This window comes from Ochlerotatus camptorhynchus, unplaced genomic scaffold, assembly GCF_037179485.1.
Source record: "Ochlerotatus camptorhynchus isolate MF236.1 unplaced genomic scaffold, CSIRO-AGI_Acam_v1.1 ptg000082l, whole genome shotgun sequence".
NCBI classification, from domain to species: domain Eukaryota; kingdom Metazoa; phylum Arthropoda; class Insecta; order Diptera; family Culicidae; genus Ochlerotatus; species Ochlerotatus camptorhynchus.
Genome location: NW_027040572.1, coordinates 661,931 through 689,831, shown reverse-complemented (window position 1 = coordinate 689,831; position 27,901 = coordinate 661,931). Strand labels below are relative to the sequence as shown.

At 39.1% G+C, this 27,901-nt stretch overlaps 1 protein-coding gene across 6 annotated transcripts in view; it reads left to right on the top strand.

Moving 5' to 3' along the window:
* Positions 1-27,901, top strand: part of Blimp-1 — a 240,635-nt gene that overhangs the window by 166,408 nt on the left and 46,326 nt on the right. Inside the window, exon 1 of one of the 6 annotated variants that reach the window (XM_065217977.1) lies at positions 23,554-24,668. The exons of 4 other annotated variants lie outside the window; for them this stretch is intronic. The gene's annotated coding sequence lies outside the window, so the exon portion shown is untranslated. Of the gene's footprint in view, positions 1-23,553; positions 24,843-27,901 lie in introns of those variants that run through there. One more of the 6 variants, XM_065217975.1, reaches the window with a different exon arrangement.

The window sequence follows — 27,901 nt, the reverse complement described above, 5'->3', positions numbered from 1 at the left end:
ATGGGCTTAGATGCATATACGCTGTTCAGAGGCCGCCATATTGGATTTTAGTCCGTCATCTTGAAATTCAAAATGGCAGCGGATGTCAATTTTCTTGTTTTCCTTGATCTTGTTTTCCATGCTGAGCACCAATGCCACCGACGCCAGGGAGGCAGCTCCCACACCTGGACCCTACCTATCTGTCCATCAACTTATGAACCGAGGACCAACGGCTTTACTTCCCTTCCTAAGGAACGCGTGATCAGAGATGTTTTGCCTCAGAACATCCCGGCGGCACCAACTGGGATTGAACCCAGGCCTGCTGAGGTGAGAGGTAATCACGCTTGCCACTACACTACCGGCGCCGCTTGGATGTCAATTTTCTACTTCTACTTATTGAGCCCATTCTGTAGATACCCACATGGCATGGGTTTAGTTGCATATACGCTGTTTAGAGGCTGCCATGTTGAATTAGTGGAATCCACCTTTTTTAATTTCATCCGGAATGCTGACTTGGATTTCGGAATATTTTCGATGATTTTGATCTTGGTTGATTTTGGGAATCGAAAATCACAGATGATATTGGTCAAAAATCACGGGTGATTTTCGTGGTGATGGTGGCTTGTAATATTGATCTTAAAAGATAGCTGATTGTGTTTTTCTGATCTTGACTTAAGCCAACACTGGTGTGAAGTATCTCTGTAAAAATCGCATGAGATCTTTGATTGAAAATTACATTTCCCAGTCCTTGAGATTAACTTTATAATCTTTGACATTATGATCCCCTCGCACCGGGAACATAACGACAGCTCCAGTGTAATGTCAATGTACTCTAAAAATCTTGGTTCTCCGGTTCTGCACGGCCCAAATTTGAGTTCAGTTTACTCTTCAATCGCTCTTAAGTGCAGGAACTCTGCGATGAGTAAATTTGCCTGAATAACTTACCATCAATCATATTGTCATTGGTCGAAAGATACAGTATCACCTCCCCTACCCGTGTTTCCTCGAGATCGTAAAGTTGACGAGGACAGCAGCACATACAGCGGTAGGGACAACTAAAGCTGCAATTTCCAAACCTATCGACTAGATTCTTACGTCAGAGGACGACTTGAGTGTGAAACAATCGATAGAACTGCTTCCGCATATCTAAGGTACGTGAGCAAATCGGCGATCATCTTTTTTGGCAGTGGTGGCGGGGGGAAATATCCTTCACCATCCCTCCCCAATAGAGGTGTTTGGTAAAGGAGATAATCAATCCAACTCGTGCCTTCCTCAAAGTTAACCTTTGCTCGCTTTCTACTCACTATATACAATTTTCACACTGCCGTACTTTAACGCAACTATCCATTCTATACTTTCATCTCCTCATCCATCGTATAAAAAGACCACTTTATGTCTGATATATGACGTTAAGCATCTCCCCAGACAACCAGAATGCACGTATATTCAAAGTTGTTTTCGTGATATACAAACATATATACAAACAAACAAGTCGTATAGAATGCAAAGAAATGGCTTATACGTACAAAAGTGGAGGCCATATACGTGCATATTTTCGTTTAATTTTAAACGAGTTGATTTAACAGCATATGCAATTTGATCTGTAATAACAAATCCATTTTGAAAAGTCTTACGATGTAATCCGATTAAATTTGTGATACAGTACGACGGAAAAATGAGTCATCGCATATAAGTCGGAAATTTGAATTCTATACGATTTAACTTAAACATAATGCGAGGTATGCCATTCTAATATGCGATTTTGACTTAAACTGTAGCAATTTACGATACTGTCTGTACATTGTTATACGACTTCTGGTTGTCTGGGTCTTCTTCTTCTTTTTCGCATTTCAAGCTTATTGCATATCGCATATTAGCTTATTGCGTGCTCTCAACTTAGTGTTCTAGATGCACTTCCACAGTTATTAATTGAGAGCTTTCGATGCCTGTCCATTTTTGCATTGGTATAATTGTGTGGCAAGTCCAATCATACTTCTATGCCCAGGGAAGTCGAGAAATTTTCCAACCCGAAAAATTCCTAGACTGGACCGGGAATCGAACCCAGCCACCTCCAGCATGGTCTTGCTTTGTAGCTGCGCCTTTACCGACTGAGCTAAGGGAGGCCCCATCTCAAGCATCTCTAATTATATCATTAATCATGTCATAATGCTTCTGCGTTAATTTTCCTTCAGATGTCACTGTTGTTCTTAATGGTGACATCTATCAGAAATTACACATATATTTAGTTCGGTTAATTGTTAACAGAGGGCAGTGCGGTCAAAGCATGTATGGTTCCTCTATATATGCAGTAAAATTACTATCCAAAGTCCCTCCTTTTTCACTTATTCTACACAAAAAGAACTTTCTTAGCCCCGCCCTGACGCCACTTTTTATCAATGAGGTGGGGCAGAAAGTATATTTTATGTAGAATTTGTAAAAAATGAGGGACTTCGGATGAATGCATATATAGAGGTACCAGTCATAATTCGCAGCATTAGGTACTATATTTTGTAGTCTGTGAGAGGGAAATCACAATAAGAGTGTTATCAAAATACATGGCATGTTGAGAGCTCGTGAGAGCGAATTTTCTCTCTCAAATTTGATTTTGTTGGCTCTCTGGGAACTGGTAGTAAATCGGGTAAAACTGTATGGGTAAAAATCATGTTTATTTAATTGTAGATTGATTAACAATAATTTCCGGGAAATAAGTGAACCACAAAGTCCATTCATGATTTCTTAAGACTCTCGTTCACTTTTTTTTAGCTGAATACTATATGCATCGAAAGCGAATTATTTCCACTTCTCTGAATTTTTATCTAGAGTTGTTTATTACTTCCTACCAGTGCAACAGCGCCATCTCTGTGGAAAATGGCCTGACGATATGATTCATTCATAGCTTTTTTCAACATCCTTATTCTTTGTTTTGACTAATTGTTTGAAAAATGAGCTGATTTTGATTGAAGACTGTATGTGCCGCTATGTATAAACCTCCATTTTTTATAAAGAAATTTTCAAATACAAAACAACCCAAACAACAACTTCCAGATCCCTTTTATTCAGCTCAACAACATGCAAGAAGTTATTCCAAAAAGAAAAAAAAAATATTCGGAAGTAAGCAATAACTTGAATGGAATGATACTAATTCACTCTCTGGTTTGCAAGCCTTGCAACTTTCGGATCTATTCTAAGGATAAATTACAAACAAAGATTAACATATCTCATGATATGCTCAATTCTAACTTTAATACTTGTGTCGAATTGTAATAACAAAATTTTTATTGCATTATATTATATCACCAAGACGCCTCAATCAGAAATCGTAATTCCGTCAATCTGAAGTGAAACGAAAATCTGTTTTGTGGTTTAAAAACAAGTTGCAGGATCAACCTATAAGGCGAATCCAATACAAACAAAGCGACCGTTTCAGCCTCTGGCGGTGAATAGGGGAATCCCTGAAAGATTGATGAGGAAGAGGAAAGTGTTTTCACCTTTTCTGATTAATTTATCCGTCGCGGGTGCTTGAAATCGTCATCCACGTGGAATATTTGGTTTTCTGCAAAGGTATTTTTAATGCATCACCTAAGTCCCCACGTGAGTTCAAAATGAAATGTCAACCAAACCGTTTGTTTACATCAGAATAAGGCTTTTTCACAACGCAAATTAACGCATTTTTCATGGAACATCTTGCCAATTTCTACCGGTAATTATCTTATTTCCGCAGTTCCGAACTTATTTTCACCTAAACTATTCACTGTCCCAGCGATTATGATCTTCCGGAGTTTAATTGTGTGGTTATTTGAGCTGTAAACCAGTACAGATCTGTAGATAATCGAAAAATAAGACCACTCCCGCTGGGAATTCGCAAGATATGCAATAAAATATAGATTATTTAGAGTTTAAGAAAATCTTTATAATGTAAACAAACGAATTTTATAACATTTCCACACAAAATCACCAAGCAAATTGATGACAGAGTTGATAATAGAAGAGTTAAGGCCCAACCGCAATGACAGCGGAAGCGGAAAAGCCCGATCTGAGTAAGCCTACTTGTCGGATTGAAAACTAGTAAGAACCAAATTGACTTCGGTTAGACATCTTGATGTCATTTGTGACAACTGTCAAACTTTCCGTTTCCGTTCCGCTTCCGCCCACATAGCGCTTGGGCCTTTGCGCAGAGTGAAGCTTGCAACACTGATGTCGATCAAAAAGCCTATTTAATGCACCACCAATGTAGTGTGCGCCAAGTGAATTCGAGACGAAACGTCAACCAAACCGTTTGTTTACATCAGAATGAGGATTTTTCACAATGCAAATTAAAGCACTTTTCATTCAACATCTTGGCAATTTCCATCAGTAATAGCCATATTTTACGATTTTTCACAGATCTGAACTGATTTGCACCTGAACTATCTACACACAAAAAATCCGGAAGATCATAACCACAAAGGCACTTTTATAACACAAAATATTCCTGATCCTGGATCCTTGTACAAACGATACAGAATTAAATGTTTCAACTGTAAATCAAGTTTTGGAGCATCTCAGATGAATCAATTAATCATTTTTGACGTTCTCCTATTCACCACCAGAGGTTGAATCGATCGTTTAGTTTCTATTAAAAAGGCGCATGGGTATTTTTATTTTTCATTTTTGCAACCTTTGTTCTTGTCTACCCCTCGGATGACTTCACCACGTTTCTTCTCGAACTCGCGTGGCGCACTCTACGTTGGTGGTGCATTAAAAAGGCGTATGGGATTAGTTTGTCTACTGCTTGATACGCCTTTTTAATAGAAACCAAGCGATAGATTCAGCCTCTGGTGGTGAATAGAAGAAGGTCAAAAAGAGTGTTTTGAGCAGAAATTTCTGTCGTGAGACATGTAGTTTTCGGATTTGAAAGATCGTCGGTTACAGTGGCCTGCTTACTGAGCAGAAAAACGCGGTCCCAGGTCCTTACATATCAAAGAGATTTATGGTAAAATCGCTTGTGTATCGTGTGTTTTGTGAAACTCGTTGTTGTCGTTGGTTCCGGGTTTGAATGGATACACAAATTTGAGCAACGGTATTATGTGAACTGCAAACCCAACCCTCTTATCCAACATCCCAGTGATTCCTCGTGGAAGTGCAGAGGTGTTCTCGGCTTCCATCAAAGCGAGTGTCATGTCAACACAATCCTTCCCATTCCTTTCTTGACCTGTATTTGGGCGCGGCCGGCGCTGGTATTGCCCCTAATTTAAGATCACCAGTTTTTACATATTGAGGATGATTGCTAGTCCCAAGCATCGTCTATTGGTTCTCTGTGTAATTACAGCTGATCTGGCAATAACAGAGTAGCAACCGTGGGCGGTCAATCCAGCTCAAGCAAGCTCAAGAAATTTCTGTCGTGAGACATGAAAGCTGATCACTTTTTCACTTTTCCTGATAAATTGATTAATCTGAGATGCTGCAAAACTTGATCTGAAGTTGAAAAATTTAATTGTGTATCGTTTTTACTTTTGTTGTGGAATATTTTTGTTCGGAAAAATAAAAAATAATAATAGTGCCGTAGTGGTGGTGCATTAAGAGGGCGGTAGACGGTTTGACAGTTCGATAGGTAGATTTTGGTTTCAGTCTGTGTAACTTTTCTATTATCAACTCTGATTGATGGTACATCAAAAGAGCCTATTCAGTGCCAACATTTTAAAGAGGTGTAATTGCATTTGTAAACAATGGCTTTAGCCATCGATTTCTCGCGAATAAAAACTCACTCATGAAAAATAATGACAGCAAAAGGTACAGGAAGCATTGTTATTTTAGAGGGGTGAGCTTTTAGTTGCGAGAAATCGACAGCTAAAGCCACTGTTTGCAAAAGCAATTATGCCCCTTTAAAATGTTGGCACTGTATTGTATATGTACGGTAGAGACATCTACAGTTTGAATAATGTGATACTAAGTATTCACTACACTCAAAAGATTTTCAAACCTAAATAGATTGAAAGTTACGCTAAATCTCAATTCTCCTGACCCACACATAACTACACAGATAAAAATTCTGAATTTTAATTGCGATGTAAACATTCATTCACGTAAACTTTTACTTCATTTCACGCAACCGAGCAACTTGTAAACAATATTGTATACAAAGATGTGCTTTTGTAAACAATATTTGCTACATTGCATGAAATGTGTCAGAACTTTACATGATATATAATGTAAACGTATATGATATGTGACGCTCCATTTATGTGCATCATAATGATCAGAAATTTACACTACTTTTTCGAACTGTGTAGGTATAAAGAGAGAGAAAACTGAAAAAAAAAACTAAATTAAAGATACTATATCCACTCTAATGTGTACAGTGCGATTATTCGTATGATGTAAAGGAGATTTATTTAAAAAAATATATTGTTATGAGCTTTTTAGTTAGGGACATTTCAAATATTTATTGATTATGATAATCATAACAATAATCCATGAGTGAATTTATTCTCCATCGTAATTAAACCCTATAAACGGGACCGAAAGAGTGACTGATGTGGAGAAAATTTAAACGGCTGATTAACTTGATCGACAAGTGGGCCTCCAAAAAGATGTATATGCGGTTCCCCTGGGAATTTTTGTTCTAATCTCGATCGTCTTCGTCAATCGTCAGTTGCCTTGAAGCCTCACTCAAAAATACATACCGAAGAAATTGACCATAATGATACGAACCGGATAGCGGGATGATTGCATTCAGGTACATCAACTGTTTGGTGTAGTAACCGGCCTGAGAAGAGCATGTTTTTTTTTGTTCATTAATTTATTTGATAAGGCACAACCGAATTAACTTTACAGAGCCGAGGAGTCTTGGTCACTATAAAATACATCTAAAAACTATAGTCAAAAGGTACAACACAATAAACACTTTATCTTCCGCTATCCAAAAAGCCTCCTCCATCAGAACTGGAGCCGCTTCCAGTGGTTTCATTGTATGGCAGTTACGCCAACGGGGGTCAGATCGCTTCCATTGCAGCAATGGACGCAAAACGTGGTCAGCACTCACACACTCATCACGAAACGGTTGCTTTCCAAAGTCGACGACGCATCGACCGAAAGAACTGCTGATGAAGAACAATGAGGAGGACCACACAATGGTTGCTGCCGAGTAAACAGACGATCGCGTAGCACACATCGAGAGTGGCCTGCTTTTGTCGACAGCCGAGTGAACACTGTGAGAGCATGTTTGGATGTTAAGAATATTGAAGTGTTCAAAGCTCGTGCTTGGTTTGTGAAACTGTTTAAACTCACCTTGCCACTCCCACGAATCGCGCTTCAATCGGGGCCTTCCAATCGAAAAAATCTTTTCCATGATTCATGATGTGCTGCTCGGATGGAATAAGAACCACTCGTTGTTTTCCATGGTGCCGAGGAACATTTGTGATGTCGTGAGCATCTGGTTCCTTGATCGGTGACAAAGCAATGTTGGTCAACATTTTCTTGTTAGAAGCCGGATGTTGCATTATTCAGGGAATCACTTTGTTGCTACTGCTGGTTGGCTTCTGATTTTTTTAAATTTTGAACAAGTTTGACACATGATGTTGTGCACACTGAACAAATTCTCCGCCGGATTTCGGACTAAGCATACGTTCAATAACAAAATTTAATCGGATCAATGTATGAATATTTCCTAAACATGAAATGCATAGAAATTAAACTTTCTTCGTTTTGTTATTTTTTGAGTATACGATTGACCTTGAGATGTACAATATAAGACTTCTGTACTTGTATACCTTGTCATTGGATATAAACGTGCCTGGATAGGGAAACATATAGAATTGGACGATGCTTCCACATTTCGGAAATGAACATTTAGCAAATTATTTCAGATGGTCTTGATTGGTGATATGATCTTTAGGGATTCTTGCAAACATTACTTCATCTTATCGTCGATCTTCTTCATAAAATACTTATGAAATCTTTTAATGTGTGCTTTCTTCTATTTCCAGGTAAGAAGCGATGCGTAACGAGCATGTTAGATGGAATCTGTGATGAGTCATAAAGTGAGTGATATTTGTGTATGTTGCATTCATTGTTCAAAACAACCCCCAGTTATAGCTGCATAAAATCACTTATGATCAAATTTTTTCTCAAGTTTATAAATTATTCAAAACATTCAATACATTGATTTCGTGCATTCATTTACATTTATTTACGTCTAACTTCTATCAGCAAAATAATTCCGTTAAATGATGTATCAAACTTTTGCTGGTTTTGGTATTAGCTAAAACTTTTACATTCACTGAAAAAAATGGTGGGTTCTGTTCACTTCGGTTCACCATGTATACGAGGTGCAGATTTGAGTTATTAACAAAAGTTGTAGCTAATACCAAAGCTTACAAAAGTTGGATTTATAGTTTTACGGAATGCTGTTTATGAAAAAAGTTAGAAGCAAATGAATGTAAATGAATGCATGAAATGAAAGCATGATTTTCTATGCCTGATCAAGACCTACAACAATCAACAAACCTTAATCCCTATTTACTACCGTCGTCCTCCGAGCACAATAGAACCCATTTACCATGATAGTAAAATCGTAAAAGTGACAACCGTCTCAACAACCGATCATCTTCACCTGCATGTGCATCACATGATCTGACATTGACCGCGACACGACGAGAACAACTACCTTCAAACAAGCTCGACAGCTCGCTCGGATTGCATGAGTAATTAAGCACCTCATTACCGTCTCTAATTAGTGCCTTTTTAGAAGAACCTATTTCATACGAAACAACAAACTCGACTCATCCCTCTGCGACCCTCACCACCAGCACCGTTCAATTATTATGTAAATACAGAAAACGTCCAGAACTGGCGACATACTCACTCACACACCCACATATGGAAGAAATAGATCGGTGGCGCGTGTGGAGCAAAGTTCCCATGGAAGCGCGCTCGTGTGCCTCAAAGATCCGGACCGAAAAATATCTCGAACCTTCCACCAGGCAGGCAGAAGCCACGCGCCTTCGGTGAAAGGGAATCCGTCTGGTGGACGAATCCCGCAAGATGGCGCGTGCGCCCACGAATCAAGTTCGGAACTTTTCCCGAACACGTGGATCTCGAGCAGAAACGTGACCGCTTCCTTATTAGCTTGTTTATTGTCACTTGGCAGCGCACTGTAAATACTTGTAACATGTATGTGTACCGAGTCGCGGAATACCCCGTCAACGAGCGCGCGCGCGCGCTGGAAGCGATCCGGAGATCCAGCGCGGGAAGCTGTTTCGCGTGCTGGTCTAGGGTTACCAGTGGAGGGTGTCATGCGATCGGGGTGTGATCGTTACATCTTTGGTTACCCGCTCCGGTTTGTTTGCAATGGCTGATAACCAGTATCAACAGAGATGCATCGGAAGGCACTCGGATGGCAGCAGGCGCGCGGGGGTGCTGGAGGTCATCATCGAAAGTTGCAACGGTTGCGGTTTGTGCGGAGCGGGACGTGCATTGTTTGATTCTGGCTGTTTTCAATGCGGCGCAGTGATGACCGGTTTCGCTATCAGTTGAGTCGTGGTTTTTGCTGCTGGAATTTTATTTAGAACATTGGGAGTGGTGCTGGAGACGAGGAAAATTTTGCCCCACATGTCGGGGTGAATTTCGCAATGTTTACTGGTGGGCATCAGTCGCAGAAAAGTTTGAGTTGTCAAACAACTGGAACGGATGATTTCGAAGATTAAGTCTCGAAGGCTATTAAGTAACAATAAGAGTAATTCTATCGGGGCCTCCCTTATGTCAGTCGGGAAAGGTGCACCATGCTGGGCTGGGATCGATTCTAGTCTTCGATCTGTCTTTTTCGGGTTGACACATTTCTTGACTTCCTTGGGCATAGAGTATGACTGATAGAAAGCTCCTAATTATCAACTGTGGAAGTGCTCAAAGAACACTATGTTGAGAGCCGGCGTAAAGTCCCATTGCGGACATAATCAAGTCAAAAGAAGAAGAGTAATTCACATTTAAACTGTGTTATAACAAGTGATGGCACTGTAGCTTTGATTCAATGTCATTGCGTCAATCACCAGCGTTGATTGTGACAAACTGAACCGTTCGGAGTATATAACTAGAGAAGTTAAATAAATATTCATTATTGTTATGTAAATACAATGAATCCATCAGAAGAAGCTCGGTGGCGCGTGTCTAATTGAAGTGGCAGCACGCCTCATGATCAGTCTGGGGAATAGTAAAGCTGGAGCAGGTGATTGAGTCGAGTTCAGGTCGATCCCAGAATCTGAGTTCTAGCTGTTATGCATTCGCTTAGTTGGCTTGTTTGACTCTTAGCTTCTGCTTTTGCTTCTTCTTCGCATTTCAAGCTTATTGCTTATCGCATATTAGCTTATCGTGCGCTCTCATCTTCGTGTTCTAAATGCACTTCTACAGTTATTAATTTAAAACTTTTGATTTTTGCTTTTAAGTTCTTTTGTATAAATTAAAACTTTGACTCAAAATTAACAACCCTCCCAAAATGTAAGATTTTTCTTCAGCCTAATTCAGTTACTTAAGCTCTATGCAGTTTTAACCTTTGTGTGAGTGAGGGTTTTTTGCTGCTTTTTTCCACACCGTGTTATTCTAATGGAAGCTGGGTACCCTGGCATGCCCATAACGGTTAATCTTCATGAATTGGATCCATTATCAATTACAACAACTCCTACACTGCAAAACATAAAAATTAATATCATATCGAAGTAGTTGCTCTACAGCACGTCGTAAATATGGTGTAATTTTAATTGTCACGAAATGAAAACGAAATAAAATGGCATTCAGCCAGTAAATGTACCGAAATAAGATGGAATTGAGCACGTCAATGGAACTTTACCTATCTTACCTGCAATATTTCTGTGTGTTGCGTTATTGCATTCCTACTCTGGAGCGTCCCATAATATTGCGATTGCGCTGTTGAAATATGTTTTTGCTGTGTAGGCATTACTGGTTCACTTTTATTTTTGAATTACGAGTTTGCTATCACTACAAGTTATGTTATTACTAAAGCAAGTATTGTCATCATTAACAAATTTCTGACCTACCGAAGCAGGCCTGTCATGATAGTTACTCATGGTTACTCCATTTGTTATTTGTTTAATAAAAAAATGGTGCTTTCGCCCAATTAGAAAGCATCGATATGTTTCGACATGTGAATAAAAAACTGTACCCCAATGAATTTTTGGGCGCCTACCCATTACTGAGGGCATTACATTGATTCAACCACCGCCCACAGTCAATTCTCCATACAAGCAACGCACATGTTCTATGACAGTTTATATAACCTTTATATGACTGACCTTGGTTGTATAGCAGTTTACTGAACATAATTATATGAATTTGTATGTGTGAGACCGTCGAGCTATGGAATTATTGCCTTATAGAATTTTTTTATCGTGTATAACGTTAAGAATTATACCGAAATACTCCGTTCACTGGAATATCTGAACTTATCTACTCATATGAATTGATGAAAGTTCTGAGTAGTTAATTTATAATATCAAGCCAATGCACACAATACACGAAATAGGGCTGCCAGTTCTTGTAATTTAATTTGTCAAGATATCATAAATTCTGGTCATTTGCCCTCTTTCAAACATGAGCAGTTCTTTCGAATATTACTGTTTTCGTGATTTTTTGTTACTGAAGTGACGCGATCTTTTAAAGCCTGGTAAGCAAATGACGCGACCCTATCAACTCAGTAATGTAAAGGAGCTTGGGTTCTAACCCACGATTATTTGCTCAGGAAGCAAAAACGGTCGCTCTGAGGCCACCGTGCCCCTTACATCACATTAAGCTACGACCGACGAACGTTCATTATCGGTTACAAGAAGCTATTACAATGAAATGAAATCCTCCAAAGTAGTTAACAATGTCTTCCAAACCAGATCAGGCGTACGTCACATTGGTCTAAATATGCTTATAACTTTTCTGAATCTCTCTAAGCTATGTTATTCTGTAGAAAATAATAGTGGCCTGGATGATAGATTAACTCAGTAATGTAATGAGGCGTGGGTTTTAACCTATGATCTTCTACATCATCATTGCTCTATAGCCACCGACTTAACAAAAAGCTATTCAAATGAAGCGACGTCTCTGAAAGCAGCCAACAATGTCTTCCAAACTAGATCATGCATACACCCTTTCCGAAACTCATGGTTTAAACAATTCAGCTATTGGTTATTAACTGCGCTTTATGCTCTCAGAACCCAACGATGGCGGTTTATTATGTTGTGGGAGAGCTTGGGATTAAGCCCATGATATTCTGCCCATTAAGCAAAGCACCATCTCAAAAACACAACACTCCACGGTAAAATATGATTAAGTTTTCACTTGGTATGCAATGAACGACAGAGATACGCGATAATTCATATAGTTTCAGCGGCTGACGATTAGTTTTAAATAGATTAACGGTACTGCCTACGGCGACTACTTCGGTGAATACGATGACGACAACAGCGAATTTGTAACTTACCATTTGTCTAGAATATAACACCTTTGCCCGACACCTCCACTTGAGCATCATGTCTGCTATCTGTCACTGTTGGAAAAATATCTAATAGCAAATACCTTTGTTGCAATACATCCTTCAACGAAACCCAAATTTTCTTGCATTGCCATGGTCTTCTGGTTGGAGGTTCGCGTCTAGTTGACCCAGGACCGTCCGTCCAGTGTTGGACATATCCAGCGAGGCATTTTTCAGATGCTCACAATCTTCGACACTGACGACCACTTTTGCAAGCCGTAAACTTGCTGATTCAAAGCAACGTCGGCCACCGAATCACCACCAAAACTCGCGACGGACACATTATCAGTACTGTCCCCCGCTTTGCTAACCGGACCGTATTCAAACTCGACTAAGCCCAAGCCTAAGTCTAAGATCTCAAAAACTTCAATGCCTTAAAGCTTCGAATTCCAAGTCAAAGTTCAAGATTTTGAAAATGAAATGATTTATTCATAGTTCAAAATCTTAAAAAAAAACACCGAAGTTCAGCATTACGAATAGGTACTTTCGTAAGTTTTGGAACTTGACAACTTCCCATATTCCAGCATCTTGGAAATTTCTCCATGTCTGGAATATTATAAAATTAAACTTCATGAGTTTTGAAGATTTTTGCTTATAATTTGCTGCAGTCTTAAAAATTATCTGCAGAACCCTCCTTGAATTCACCCTGTAATGTGTTTCAAATTATTAATAATTCATGCAGTTTATGGAATTCACCGGAGATTGCTACGAAAATAATAAAAAAAAACATGGAGTTTTCATCAGCATTCACTTTGTATTCTTCAAAAATTTCTATGGAATTTTTTCTAGGAATTCCTTTTCAGATTTGCTGAGGTTTCCCAAACATTTTTTGAAATGCTCCTCAGAATTTCCTCTCTAAAAATTATCACCGGAATATGCTTGCAATTACATTGAAATGTTACTTGAAATTTCGTTGGAATCATCCTCGGTATTCAATTCCCATGGAATTTTCCTCGGAATTACCTTGAAATGCTCCTCAGTAAGATATCCTTTGTAATTATGTTCAGAATTTCTTGCCTTGGAAATTTACTTTCTTCGAAAGTATTCCAACAATTCGCTTACAGTCGAGTAACAAATTCCTTAGATTTTTCATTAGAAATGATTTGGCATTCATGCCAGAACTCTCCTGGAATTATTTTTCGAGCTTCATTGAAGTTCTCCGGGAATTATTTTCAGATTTAATAGTTATCCTCCTATTAGCATATCCTCGAATGATTCTCCAAAAATTCCCATGGAATTATGCTTCGGGTTCTTTTCTCCCTGAAATTATTCTCAGAATTCCTTTCAAATTTCCTTGGCGTCCTCTTCAGAATTCCTTAGGAATTAGCTTCAGAATTGCCTATGAATATTCATCATAATTTCCTTCGAATCCAATCCAGGGTTTACTTGGAATTCTACTCAGAATAAGCTTGGTATTCAGGTTTCACATAGAGATTCAGAGAATTGTGAGTATGTTTCCAATTTCAAGCTTATTGCATATCGCATAGCTGTCAATGCCTGTACCATTTTTGCATTGGTATAATTGTGTGGCAAGTCCAATCATACTTCTTTTCCCAGGGTAGTCGAGAAATTTTCAAACCCGAAAAATTCCTAGACCGGACCGGGAATTGAACCCAGCCACCTCCAGCATGGTCTTGCTTTGTAGCTGCACCTTTACCGACTGAGCTAAGGGAGGCCCCAAGAGTTTTATGGGAATTTCTTATTAATTATTAAATTAAGCATATCGCCAGGCAATTTTTTACAGAGGTGGCGCTGTTCCACTGGCAGGAAGTAATAAAAGTCTCCATATATATATTGAGGCAAGTGGGAATAATTCACTTTCGAAGTAAATTCAAGTCAAAAAAGTGATCGGCAGCCTAAAAAAATCATTCATGGACTTTGTCGGTCACTTATTTCCGATAATTATTGTTAAACAAGCTACAATTAAATAAAACTGATTTTCCCCCCATTTAGTTATAACCGCTTTACAACCAGTCTCCAGAGAGCCAAAACATACAAATTTAAGAGAAAAAAAAAATGCTCTCACGAGCTCAATCTCTCAACATGCCATGCATTGTGATGACGCTCTATTTGTGATTTCCCATTCACAGACTACAAAATAGAGCACCTGACACTGGAAAACACGTCTGAAACATCTATATATGCATTGAGATTCATACAGAATGGCAGGAAATCTTGTCAGGGGCGGGGCTTAGAAAATATTTTTTGTGCAAAAATGTAGAAAAGGAGGGATTTTAGGTAGGTGCCATACATATTATGACCGAACTGCCCGCTGTTAACAATTAACGGAATGAAGTGTGTGCGTAATTTCTGATAGATGTCACCATTAAGAACAGCACTGACATCTGAAGGAACATTAACGCAGAAGCATGGTAACGTGAATAATTGAAAGAAGTTTCAGTGAGTTTCGTGAGATAAATCAAAAAGAATCCAGCGATGGAATTTAATTAATTTGTGTGTGTGTTCTGAAGAGAATTTCTTAATTGGTATGTGGAAAAACTCAAGATCCAGTGAAAATAGCCAATTTATTTTAGAAGAACTCTGAAAAAAACTTTGTGAAGGGAACTTATTTCCAAGGGAATTTTTTAGAACTATCCAATACAATCCTGTACAGAATTTTGAGCAAAAATGTTCAAGATAGTTAGACACATTTGATGAAAGCACAACCACATTCTAGAAATTCTTCTAAAGTCTTAGACCTATTTAACCTATTGATATTTTTGGCTCAACTTATTCGTTTTTATGCTTAATGTTAATGCATAGGTATAGCAGTGGTAAAATCAAAAAAATTCCGGGAAAAACTAGAAAAAAAAGGGAAATTGCCAATCGTTTTCACTTGTGAACATAATTCCCTTTAATAGTGCAGATGGTTCATGGTAAGAAGGTTTTGTCTATTGTAGTATGTATTTCCGAAATAAATCCTTCTTTTGTTCCTTAAGGGGGAGATTTCAATAAATAAACAGAAAATTGTACAAAGAGATGAACCAGCCTAAGGCTGAAAGTCTCGTTAATAAAGGGAAAAAAAGAAAATTGTATAAAATTGAAATTCAGTTATCCTGCATAGTTTTTTGGAATTAATCATACATTATTTTGGTTCGAAATTAGATGTGGAAGCTGGCCCAAAATAATATTTTTTTCACAATCAAATATTTGATCTTGCCTACTGTGTAGTAAAATTAAAATTTGAGAAACAAAAAGTTATGTCTAATTTTATGTTAAGTTGCATTCGATTTCTACAATAAACCCCAGCGGCGTGATTACCTCTCACGCCAGCAGGCCTGGGTTCAATCGGTTCATCGTGGAATACATGATTTACGTCAAACAATAATAATAATGATTTAGTAAAATAATAGATAGAGTCCGGGAGCGTATTCCAGAAGCTTCCGTGCATATTTTCCTTCAATTAAACTCACAGCTGCACAGCAAATTGGCAGAGCAAACTTTTTTTTTCATATCGCTCCATTTACACTCGGTGCGCATAACTTTTTCTGCACACACCAGACCACCGATCAATCAGATCGGCTCCCCCACACAGCACCGACAAATCTTCACCTCACTCAGATCGGCTCCCCCCACACAGCACCGACAAATCTTCAATGAAAACCATATTTTTTTCGTTCGACTCCTGCCGCACAATCACATATGATAAACTTCTCATCCATATATCTTTATTTCTCCTGGCTGGCACGCTCATAACCGATCAGCCACAGCCCAAGCTCAAGCAAGAGCATTTTATTCCATTTCCTCTTCAAACCACTCCGTGCACAAAACCAATGCGCATCGCAAAAACCCAACAATAGTTCAGCGCGGTCGAGTCACACCGGCAACAAAAGGAAGCGAGAGCACAACAATCACCCAAGCAACAGGGGGAAAGCAGGTGCACAAATCTTTCCAAGTCAAATCATCGCGCCCGGGACTCAAAACTAATCAAATGCGAGCACCGAAAAACTCCACGCCAGCACTAAGATAGGGCGGACTCATATTAATTAAAACTAAATAAAGGCACACAGCGGAGCAAAAACACAACCGTTCTCGAATGATACTCAAAGCGCACTTCCGTATCTGTCATAGATACAGCAACTAATTAAGAGGAATTAAATGGAAGATAGCCTTTTTTGGTGTTTCATAGCATTCCACTATCGACCCAATTTTATTACAGGTATACAATACCTCGATATAACGTAACTGTCACTTTTGACTTCCATCGCCGATTTCTCGCAAACGATCATTCAAACAAGCAGAGTAAGAACATCATCGGACAGATGGGATAATCCTCCATCTATTGGTGATATTTATTTATATGACTCAATTGTTATTAGGGAAATATTGACGATGGGAGTTAAAAGTGACATGTAACGTTATATCTAGGTATACCTGTTTTTCACATTAATAAAGTTTAGAAAAAAAAATATGAGGCTTCTGGACGCTTCTAATTCTGCTGCTGGCTGCTTATTGAAAACCTAACACTTCCTCAACTGCCTGCCCAGCTCCCGTACAGTTGAAAGGGTTTTCAGTGCGTGTTTAAATAAAGCAACATTTCGTGTTTTATTTTAGTCTACTAACGCTTTCCTAGTAATTTTATAAAACTGTTAATATTAAAAAATAAGTAATAATTTTAAATTAAATATTAGTTAAATTCAACACGTCTTCCTTATAAACGCTATAAGATTAACCTTTGCATTTCATTTCGGAATTCGAACCGGCAGTCGCTGATTCACAGGCGTCAACCATACCTCCTGGACCACTTAAGCATATGTGTGGCAAAAGGTATGATCATTGACTTGAAGCACGTCATAATTAAGTTGAATAACAGCAACCGGAAGAGTATTATACAGCAATGTAGAATTGTAAACAACAATTGGTGACAGTAAAACCCCAAGTAACAATTCAAGCTGAACAGAAGCTGATAATTGGTTGATTTAAGGTGTACAAAGCTGATTAACATCAGGCTGAATATATAGTTGATTAGTAGTGCATGAAGCGAATTGTACCCCCATAATCCAACCTCAATAAGTTAGCTGATCTAAAGATTGAACAAGCCTTATTTAAGCTTAACACAACTCCACAAATCAGCAATGCGTTACACATATTTTGATAGCTTGATTTGTTAAATGTCGTCAGTGTCTGTGTCCCTCGTTGCATGTCCGACATTTTTGTTCTTCTAAATTCACTGCCTACCTTTCCAATTACAAGCAGTGGCAGCAGTAGAGACAAGGAAAAAGAGTTTTTTAAAAATAGCTGGTAGATGTGGGCTGCGACAAGTACCGTTCCGATTCAAATTTCGGACGATTAAAATTTCGGACACTTTCATTTTTAATTAAATATTACATCCAGTTAGAAACAAAGTAATAATGTTAGATGATCGTGGAGGGCACTAGTCAAAAAAATTTAAAATTTACAAGACATGTGGATCATATTCGACCGAGATAATCAACTTTAAAAAGTGTCCGAAATTCGAGTTTAAGTGTCCGAAATTTGAATCGGCACGGTATACATTTGTATTCCTGTGTTTTGTCTGTTATATTGCACTGAAGTTTCAGACCGCTTTTCAAAAATATTAGTTGTTGTTTACAATTCTGCATTGCTGTATAATACTCTTCCGGTTGCTGTTATTCAACTTAAATTTGACGTGCTTCAAGTTAATGGTCATACCTTTTGCCACACATATGCTTAAATGGTCCAGTAGGTATGGTTGACGCCTCTGATTCGGCGACTGCCGGTTCGAATCCCAAAATCCAAAGGTAATTTTTAAACTTATATTAACAACATAAATATGTAAATTCAATTAGTCAGCAACAATTTAAAACAGTTCCATATAAATGCATCATATATGAAGCGGTCTTCCATTATTATTTTTGAAATAAAACTAGAAGGCTGAACAAGGATTGGAAAAGACTGTTATGTAATGCCTTAAAAAGCTTATAATGTACATTACTGTTCAGCTTTTGGCTGATTAAAATCACCAGATTTAGATGTTTAAAAGCTGAACAAAGGTTAACATGATCTATGTACAGCAATTATTCAATCTAAGGCTGAATTAAAATCGATTAAACAACACTTGTTAATCATCAAATTGTTACCTGGGACATTTCTCTCATTTTTTAGTGCCGTTAATACAATGTGCACACAAGTGCGTGATTTAATTCGATGATCATTTGGATGCTATTTTAGTGCCATAATTGAGTAATAATTTTGGAATGCGGTCTAAAACTTCAGTGCAAAATAACAGACAAAAAAACAGGAATACAAACGCTAATTCTCCAAAATTCTACCTGGAGCTATTCCAAAAATCTCCTAGTCTCTACTCCTGCCACTGCTAGTAATTAGAAAGGTAGGCAGTGAATTTAGAAGAACTAAAATGCCAGAAAAGCAACGAGTGACACAAATCCTGACGACATTTAACAAATCAAGCTATTAAAATATGTATGTGTAACGCATATTGCTGATTTGTGGAGTAGTGTTAAGCTTAAATAAGGCTTATTCAATCTTTATATCAGCTAACTTATTGAGGTTGAATTATGGGGATATAATTTGCTTCATGCACTACTAATCAACTTTATATTCAGCCTAATGTTAATCAGCTTTGTACACCTTAAATCAACAAATAAGCAGCTTCTGTTCTTACTTTTCAGCTTAAATTGTTACTAGAGTTGAATTGCAGCTAAGTGAACTACTGCAATAAAGGTTTCAAATCATGTTTAAGAAAACTAATCAAGCTGTTTTAAAACACTGGAAGTTCTCATAGCCTCTTTGAGAATAATTTTAAATTCAAGTAGTTTTAGTTGGCTCTGCGGAAAATCAGCTATCAATACAATTTGATTTTTCATTGCTTGGCAGCAGCCGACATGGTTTTGTTCTACAAAAACTGAGAGTCATATTTTTAATTGTAAATCTATAGCCAACATTAATAAAAATTCTAAAATAAAATGGGATTTTTGCAGATTTTTAGGTTATAAATTTAATAATTATAAAATAAAATTTACCGGTTGAAGTAATTAAGGTAATAATAGCTTGAAGTCAATGCGTGTTCAAAATAGTGGTAACTTAAAAGAAAAACGTGGAATTTCTCAGAAAACAGTAATATGGAAGCACACCGAAATTAACTTGAAATCTTCAATTGATGTATTAATTTATCGTAATTCCAAGAACTTTTTTAATCTTAAGAATTATTGCCATAATGCAACAAATGGTAACAGCAATTACGGAAGGAAATATTTTTTTCCGACGGTAAACCTAATTACTCTTCATCATGCCAGTAATTAATCTACTTGGTCGTGACAAAACCGTTTTAAATCCAATATAAAATTTACGTTTACTATAATGTTCTAAGATCGCGTTTTCAACTGAGCTGTCGACCAGAGCGTAAAATTATTGACTGCTTAGGCTGAGTGTGAAAGCACTGCACTATTTCTAGGCGAGTAAGAGAGGTGACACAGTCGGAAGAAGTGTTAGTTTGTTTACTCAAATGAACCATGCCCATTTTGTTATGGCAAGTTTGCTATAAGAAATGCTCCTCGTGTTTATTAGCGAAATTCACATCAAAGATTGATTAGTTGCGTAGGAAATCAATTTGGCACGGCATTTGTGACCAGCATACACCTTCCGGTCGTATGAACCAGGTCAAAAACTGTCCAAATCCACAGATAAAACATTTTATTTTGAATTTCTGTATGGCAAAATAGTGAACTTTTCGTGAACATTAACGGCAAAGAACTCACCAACACTGGGAGACCGTGAGTTCTTGCCCACCTGTCTTAAAAACATCTCGGCACTATTCAATCCATTGCTCTGTGCAGACCGTTTGTATCAAACGGAAAAGGACGAGGCAATGAAAGAGCCAACAAAAACATTCAGTCACTCACGAACAGGCGACTCACACCGCTTGCCTTTGCTCACACAGCATGTAATTGAGGCATTTTTCCATAGAAAATGTACGCTCAGTCCTACGCGCCCAATACAAAGGTGACACACAAGGAAGAAGTGTTAGTTTGTTTACTAAAATGCCCATTTTGTTATGGCAAGTTTTGCTATAAGAAATGCTCCTCGTGTTTATTAGCGAAATTCATATCAAAGGTTGATTAATTGCGTAGGAAATCAGTTTGGCACGGCATTTGTGACCAGCATACACCTTCCGGTCGTATGAAACAGGTGAACAACTGTCCAAATTCACCCATAAAATGTTTTGTTTTGAATTTCTGTATGGCAAAATAGTGAACTTTTCGTGAACATTAACGGCAAAGAACTCACCAACACTGGGAGACCGTGAGCTCCTGCCCATCTGTCATAAAACCATCTCGCGCTCAGTCAATCAAAACAAGCGTTGGGTACCATCACGGAAGAATAAACGTGCTGACTGAACTACTGACTGAATGCTCGGCTGTCAGTGACTCGTTTACCTTGCATTCATTCAGACTCTCACGAGGCAGTGAACGATAAGGCAGATGGCAGTTCATATTCATATGAAAATGATTCATTGAACCTGACTGTGTTACGTACTGCTGTCAAGCCCTGAGCATGAACGAATATCTCAATACTCTAAATTGGTATGAATTAGCCTAACTTAGAGGCTAAATATCCAATAATAATATATCAAAATATTGTTCCCACAATATCATTCCAATACCAAATTAGGCAAATCCAATTCTTAAACAATACCACATAGGTTTTCTTTTGGTATTCACATATCAATCTTTGTTATTTACGAAGTATTTTGCATGATTTTTTTTTGGCATTATCTTTGGTATTTTACCTCTTATGTCGGGATGATCAACAACAAATTTTGGTATCAGGAACAGAATTAAGTATTTTCTACGGCTCGGGACGACTCGCACCAGAGTTGAGAAGAAGAAAAGTGTTCTCGGATCACAAGACGTCTGATAGTTGAGTGTGGATTGATGGAATGTCGTTCAATGGACATTGTCGAATGTTGTTTTTGACCACTCAGGCTCCGGCTCCAGTTCAGCATATTTTTCTCATCATAATCATCTTCGTTTCAAAGGCAGCTGCAGCTTCTCCATCAGAGATGAAGATGATTCAACATAGTGGGGTGGTACACCTTCTGTTGCTGCATCCGTGACATCCGCAAAAAATCACTGGAGAACTTGTTTCTTGGCTGGAGCTACTTGTGGAAAGTTCCAGCTGAAGCACTTTTTTACACGGGCTCATGTTGACAATTTTGTTGGAACTCTACTGTACCTTTCGCTTGAAAGTACCGGAAGCCATGATTCTTTTCCATGCATCAATGTTGTAATCATCTGATAGTTGATTATTTGGAACTGAGTACTTATCACTGTTTTAAAATAGATGTTTTATAGCCAACTAGTTTTATCGCGGTTGCTTATAGAACAGAACTTGGATTGGTTGTTGAGTTTTATAACAACATTTCATACTGTTTTTTTGGACACTTTCAAGCAAACATAAAACCTTTCATAAATCAATATATGTAGCATTAGCACCAGTTGGTTTTATAATATGATTTACCATCGTTTTTAGATACCTTTAAGTATTTTTTATGACTTTTTTTTTGACATTGCGTATGATCGTCATCAACTATACTAAATAATTGTTGCTGCAATAAAACTTTTATAAAATTATATAAAAAAAAACAAGCTTCTCTAGCTTTGTAGAACAGCATTTTTGTAGATATGGATTTATAAAAACTCTTGAAATGGAATGCTGAAATAGTATTGTTTAAGATTCTGAAGATTACTGTAGAATACCAAGTTAGTTAGTCATGATCATATCCATAATTTTTTCAACAACATGTACTCTACTAGCCTGGTCAGAACTGTCACAATCAGATCCTTTAAAAGATACTTCTTAACATGGAATTTTCAAACCAGACTACACACAAAACAAATGGCATGAACATAAAATGTAAGGGTGGATTACTTACATCCTCTGCATGTGTTTTTTTACAACACATGTAATGCCATTTTTTACAATGTATTGTAGTGTACAACCAACTTTATTTAGAATTAATCTTTACGTAGAAAATCTTCATGAGATGATTTACTAGCCGCAGTGCATTTGGAGAAACAACGTTTTTTTTCAAAAATTGAGCTATTATAAATATTATAAAATTATGTTTTAAAAACCATCCCAAGACCACAGTACAGAATCATGCGGTGAAACATTACAAATATTGCATGTTTTTTATGCAAATCTGTTATAGAATCTAAACAGAAAAAAATCTAAAATTTAAAGGTCCATGCATGCAAACAATGATACATGTTAACTTCCTTTTCACGTAAAGCAGCATCTTGCATGAAATGTTGCATATGCTTGTATGCAATATGTGAAATATTTCATAAAATGTCTCATTAAGTTACGCGAACAGTTTTTTTTTTTACTTGATTTGTTTTCCGTCGATTTTGTTTCCCGTACTGAGTACCAATGCTACCGACGCCAGGGAGGTAGCTCCCACACCTTGATCCTACCTATTGACCTATCAAGGACTTGGGACTATACTTCCCTTCCGAAGGTGTGATTATAGATTTTACGCCTCAGAAAATCTGGGATTGAACCCAGGCACTTTGGGGAGAGAGGCAATCATGCTTACCACTACATCACCGCCGGTGCCGCTTTACACGATCAATAATGTAAACTTGTACGATATAAGGCGCTTCATTTATGTGCATCATAGTGACAGAAATTCACATTACTTCTTCGAGCAATGCAACATTTCCCTGTTCGTTCATATCAGACGAAAATTTCTCAAAATACCCTGACCATCAACTCCCCGCTAGTAGCAAAACACTCCCATCCCTTTCCCTTAACAACCCCCCCCCCTCGTTCCCAAAACACCGCCATCAACCCGGCAGTGATTAGCGCTTGTCGCGTTATCATTCCTAGTTCTGTTTGCCAATATTCCAACTGTATGGAGTAGTTGTTGTTTTTTCGCTCAAACACAAAGCACTGTCTGTTTACCAAAACCAACCGCCACCGCCGATGCAACGACAACGATGATCATCGGTGATAGTGTGGTGACCACTATCTCTATATTCTATGCATTGATTGCTCTCGACACACAATACCTACCGAAGGGGGTATTTTCCAGTTTCAGTTTTGCTCCCGGAACGAAGACGACGACGCGAGCGTGTGTGAAGAAAAGTGAAACTGCATTCACCCTTTCCGCCGACCCGTTTCAAAATGCACTTGCAGTTCCCCCGGTGCAGTTGGAATATGGCCGACATTGGGAAAATTTTCCATCACCGGTGGGCCAGAGCAGGAAGCCGTGATGTCCTTTGTCTCGCTCTCGGCAGCTTTCTTCTACGATAGCGGCACAGCAGGAAGCAGGAAGAAATGGCACGCGCACCCTACCGAAGTTCCCGAATCGAGTGCGATACGACGGTCAACGAAGACGCCGCCATCGCCACCGCCGAGTGTGAGACATTTGATGACGGACGGGCGCGCGCGAGAGATGGCCGCCATTGCGGTCATCACACATCAGGAACTACATTCAAACACACATTCGGGCGGCGGCTCTAAACTATCGCAGTGACGAACTTTTCAAGTAGGTAGCTTCCTCGGTCGGTAGTTGATGCTGATGGTGGTGGTGGTGGTGAAAAATTGTGTAATATTTTCCTCCTTGTTGTGCCGCGACGCGACTCTGCCTAGAGTCGAGTGTCGTGAGCGAGTTCCTGCTCAGTTTCGAGGAAGACCGCGACCGTGAAACAGTTGATCCGCGCGATCGGAAAGGACTTTTTTTGGTCCACTACGCGCCTTGTCCTGATGAAGTTTTCAAGTGAGTGAGAGACGATTCCCACCGAGAGAGGGCATCCCGCAGTTTCAATGGAGCTTTCCGCACAAAGAAGATCTTCCACAAACGTCGACGTCGTCTTCGACGCCGCCGCTGTCATCATAGTGCAACGGTTATCGTAGTGAAAAGGAAATCCTCAATGAACCATTTATAGAAATTGAAACAGTGCAAAAGCTGTGCAAACTGTCCCGGTCCCAGTGGTGATTTTTATTAGAATTCAGTGCAGTGTCACCGGGATCTGATTGAAATAAACCCTATTTTTAGCCGCCGTCGTAGGGTTGCAGCTAGTTCTAGTGAAAGTTCATACGAGTGAGGTGGAATTCTGCCCCCGGAATCCAACCAGAACCGGATACGATCGAGAGTGAGAGTGGGTGGGCTATTTTCATCCACCTCGGCAGCTACGGGGTGCAGTTCTTTGTCGAAGTAAGTCGTCTTGCAAGCGGAAACCGTAGCGCCCGTCTAGAAAAAAGGAAACCCTCTAATCCTGGCAGTCGCTTTTTATTCGCCCGCACATTGCCGAAAAAGGCCAAAAACTGCAACTGCATCGCCCCACACCACACCCATTCGCCATCCCCCTACCGGCCACCGATTTTCAAGGTTAGTAGAGCAGTCGGTAAATTTGCTTCCCACCCACCCACGCACACACCAACACACACACACACACACACACACATGCACGCGACTCGGGGATGGAAAACCTTTTTCACGCGCATTCCCTTCGATATTGCAATTGCACTCGCTCACCGAAACTACCGGACTGAGCGCACGCTCTCTCGAGCGGGAGAGCAAACCAAAGAGATGTGCAATTTTGTGTGCTGGATGCAGCCGAAACTATTCGGAGTCGCAATAAGTTTTCAGCGAACCGTCAACCGTGCGTCTCCATCGTCACGTGTAACTAATAATCGCGTAACGCTGCTGCTGCTGCTGCTGGATGGGCAATGTAAATCTTCCCACATGCACACACACACACACACACACCCTCCACCGTCCCTTGCCGCGTTGGAGACTAAGTTCAACTAGCCGGTAGACCTCGGTAGCCTTCAATTTGAAGTGCCACCCCCTCCGTCGTCGAACCACGCTTTCTTCCATCATTGGCCCCAGGAAGAGGGACCGACCGGGGGGCAATGGATGTGTGAGTTCAAGTGTTGGTGTGTTTGTGTGTGCGCACCAGAGAGTAGTTGCATATTTGCAATTGCTCTTGCCGCAAGTTTTTATTGATTGCTGCCCGCACAATTCGCGCTGTGATGGGGTACGTGGGACGGGGGATGGATGCGTTGGAAGAGGATGGGTTCAGAACATATCTACGTACATTGGCAACGGCCCGAACTGTGACGTAATAACCGAAGATCTGTTGGCGCGGTGCGGGTGTGTGTTTTAGGCGATGGTTAGAGGTTAGAGAGGAAATCTGTGCTCAAACTTACTGGGAGGTGGTAAAGTTCTCAAGCTATCAGTTTATGTAGGGAAAGACAGTCTAAAATGTACCCCGGGGAAAAAGGTTCAAATAGGGGTTTTCATCACTTTCCCGCTTTTAATTCATGAATTTTAAAAGCAGCATTGCTAGTTCAGTACTTATGGGCTGTTTACACTTATGCTAATTCACTAGCTAAACCAGCTAAACCAACTAGCGCGAATTACAGTTGGTCCTGAAATGTCATGCTGATAGATGTTGACGCCCTGTTTACATTATGCTTTTTACTTTTTAGTACAATTCTAGTACACTAGCGCTAGTGAACCAGTGTATATGTAAACACCACATTAATCTAGCATTTCTGCCCAAAAAATCCCAGAATTAGTTATGGAAAATCTATGGAAAACCACTTCGGGCGTTTTTCACTGGGTTTATTTTTGGCCTGTTCTACCCTAAGTTACAATCTTACCTGCCCAAAAAACATTGTAAGTTTTATAGTGGTTTTAAAGCATGCTACAAGTCTAAATCATGGTCTACAGAACCCTCATAAAAACAAAATTGTTACTTGAGTGATCACTAAACAAAAAATGATTAATTTTCATCCGTTTGTATCATGATTCAAGGTCGTAGCCAAGTTTTTAAGTTGAAGGATTAGGCCATATGCTAACAAGCTAACCCCCATTTGGCAGAGTGTTATTATGTCGAATGCTATTAGGCTGAATGTGCTCATGCTCATTTCAGCTAAAACAATGTTTTTTTAATTATGAAATAATTAGATGTTATGATCATATTTTGAATAGGTAAGATACAAGAAGAGGCTGCAACGAATGTGTTTGACATATTAAAACTATTTATTTCACTTCATGAGAGTCACAATCAGCGATTTTTCACACACTCACTCACTCACTCACTCAGCGATCAGCAAATCGCTAATTGTGACTCATCGAAAGCAAAATTTACAGGTTTTATGTTTCAAACGCATACTTTGTAACCTCTTCTTGTAAGTTACAAGTAAAACATGTCATCATACCATCTTTTGGTTTTATTTTTCCGAAAAACATTATTTTAGCTGAAATGAGTATTTGCAACCTTGATAAGTACTATAACAATTTGTTTTCTTTTACTTCTGAGTGAAGTTAACGATTTACATAGTTGAAGATGCTAATTTCAAATAACAATATAAAGGGTTAATGTTTATATGATAGATTAGGAGATGAAAGTATAAAGTTGATAGTTCCGTTAGAGTATGGTAGTGTGAAAATTGAATATAGAGGGTAGAAAGCGAGCAAGGACAACTATTTTAGGAATATACAAATCGGTTTGATCATCTCTCTTTACCTCTTTACCTGTCCGTATGCCATCGACTATCAAATCAATATTATATCTTCTCGGTGGAAGCTGCCACTGCCTTCATCGCCGCCACTACTTCTTCAAATAAGCCGATTGTCGTACTCACGGACTCTACCAGCGTAGTACAAGCCCTCGACTCTGATCTAGCCAAACACCCATGGATTCAAGAAATCCAAAAATACGCACCCATAAATATCACTTTTGTCTGGATCCTTGGACACGTTGGCATTTGCGGAAACGAGGAGTCAGACCATCCTCCGAAGGACAAGTCACACTGTTCATCCGAGAGATACGAGCGAGGGATCTAAAAATGAGTTAAAACGATATCTGGGATTCATGGTCAACCTCATGGTCCCAATCGAGAGAACTATTCATAAGAAAATTAAGGACGTCACTCGTAAGTGGGAGGATTATTCGAACCACCCAATGCAGGTAATCAAGCCGAGGCTCAGAACGGATCACACCAGAATATCGCACAATTTCTCCGGGAACGGGCCTTTCCGGAAATTTTGTGAAACTCTGTCGAACGCCTCACTCGGTGAAACACATTATCTGCCATTGCCCACAATAGGAGAGGCTCTATGAATTCTATGACAATTTAGGCAGCATAAAAGATGCACTCAGTGACGCAGTGACGGAAACTGCGTCACTGATGTGCTTCCTTCGTGAGGCCGGCCTCTTTGACTAAATCTAATCTACTCAGCTTAAAAGCTGATCACCACAACGCCAAAGGATTCACTCTATTCACCAACATGAATAACGTTCTTTACGCTGATTTTCCACAACGATACAGGACCTTCCACATAGCATCACAATCACTCCCGCTACCCACAATTCCCTTCTGGAATTCCCAGCCTTTCTAACCAGGGAAACCTCTTTCCCTGTAAAAAAAAACTGT